Source organism: Apis dorsata, unplaced genomic scaffold (genome assembly GCF_000469605.1).
Source record: "Apis dorsata unplaced genomic scaffold, Apis dorsata 1.3 scaffold_207, whole genome shotgun sequence".
In the NCBI taxonomy this organism is placed as follows: Eukaryota; Metazoa; Arthropoda; class Insecta; order Hymenoptera; family Apidae; genus Apis; species Apis dorsata.
In genome coordinates, this window is record NW_006263491.1 from 59,630 (window position 1) to 61,822 (window position 2,193).

The following is a 2,193-nucleotide window of genomic DNA, read 5'->3' on the forward strand; positions in this document are numbered from 1 at the left end:
TAAAGGAATGTTTTGCAATAAGATGTATTTTCGTTGATGCCCTCTAATAGTAATTTTTTATACCTAACTTATAAGTTACTTGATTAATATAAATGTAAGAGATTGGAAAGATTAAGAAACTATCTTTGTATTGAACTATTTTGTTTAATCTATAGGTTATAGATTACAGACATATTAGGTATTTAGATGTGAAGAAATAGAAAAGTGTTTTGCAATGTAACAGGTATTTTTATCTTCTATTATACGATTTCAAATTAAAATTGAATTTTTGTATATTTTCGTTGATGTATCGTTTGATCCTTCACTCTCTAGTAGTAATTTTACATATATACCTAGCCTATACCTAACCTATAAGTTTAGGGTATGCTCGATCTTTCTATTGAATCACATAATCTATAGATTATAAGTTAAGCCTAGGTATCTAAGTACCTAAGTGTGAAGAAATAGAAAAGTATTTTGTAATACAACAGGTATGTTTTCGTTAATATATCATTTAATGCGCTCTCTAGTAGTAATTTTCTATACCTAACCTATAAATTACTTAGGACACAATCTTTGCTCATTCTTTCTATTGAAATGTCTTGTAAATCACGTAATCTATAGATTATAGATTAAGCTTAAATATCTAGATATCTAAGTCTGAAGAAATAAAAAAGTGTTTTGCAATGTAACAGATGTGTTTTCGTTGATGCGCCCTCTAGTAGTAATTTTTGTATACCTAACCTATAAACTATTTGATATATAAATGTATAATATATAAATATAAGAGAATCGAGAAGATTAGAAAACGATTTTTATATTGAAATCTCTTGTGAATCACATGATCTATAGATTAAGTGAGGAAATAGAGAAGTATTTTGCAATATATCCAAGTATAAGTTATCTGATTAATGTAAAACACATGCACGAAAGTTTCCTTTTAATTAATATTTAATATTAATATTAATATTTTAAATTTAAATAATAAGATAATTTAAATAAATGGACATTGTTTCTTTTCTTTGTAGTTACAATATTGAATCTCTTAAAATTTTTGAAATACAGTAATTTACAATTTTTCGTTCTTTGTAAAAATGAGAAAATATTCAAAAATTTCAAATTTCATATACATATCAATTTTCGATAATAAATAAATTTTGCATCAAACAAATTCACTACAAATTCAAGACGTATCGTTCCATCGTTAAGGAAAATTGGAAGAATCTCAATTTCACTTGAAACTTGAAATCTCAAGTCAAGCGAAATAACATATTTATATTGTTAGAATAGTATTCAATTTACCTCAATAGCAAACGACGTGAAGTCAAGGTAATCGAGAACATCATTCGAAACTTTATAGGATATCATATTTCAAGTTACCTTTCAAATTCGTCACATTTTTACAACATGCAACATATACAAATTCAATCCGCCAAAAATATCCACATTTTCAAAAAACATTGAAAAATACTTTATAGCCTTTTTTAATAATAATTTTCAAGTTCAAACGAATTTTCTTCCGAATCAAACATTTATTTATTTACTTCTTTTTCTAAATTCTGCATTTTTGGCAAAAATCCATCATTCAAACGGCTCGAGAGGAGCACTCCTTACTTTTAATCCATCGTAACGACACGAACGAGCAAACCATCCTCTCTACCATCGAACCAATCCGTTCCTTTCGCGAGTCCCACCGATCGAAATCGTCCTCCTCGAAAGGCGCATCATCGAACTCGTCAAAATCCACCCTCCACTCCACCTTCAACCCTTCCCAACCCCGATTCACCCCCAAAGAATCCGTGACGGAGTCAGCCAAGAACGGCCATTGTGAGCTGCCTGCCTGTCTGCCTGCCTGCCTGCCTGCCTGCCTGCCTGCCTGTCTGTCCGTCCGTCCGTCCGTCCGTCCGTCCGTCTGACGGTAGACAGAGCGACAGAAGTAAAAGTGCTTCTCCAGTGGTGCACCCCCAGCTGGGTTCATTAGTAAACTGAAGTACCGCGCGCTCTGCGCACTAAGGGTCTTTTGTGCGAGGGTGCGCCATTCGCGATAACTCTCTCCAGTCCCTTCCACTTTTCCCCTCCATTCTCGCCCCCTTTCCGTCCTCCTTCCACCGCCCCCTCGGCTCCATGCTTGCTCTCCGCTCTTCCAGCCCTCCTCTCACCTTCTTCGGCCAGGTATGCACGGGGAGGGGGAGGGTGTTAATACGCTACCCCGTG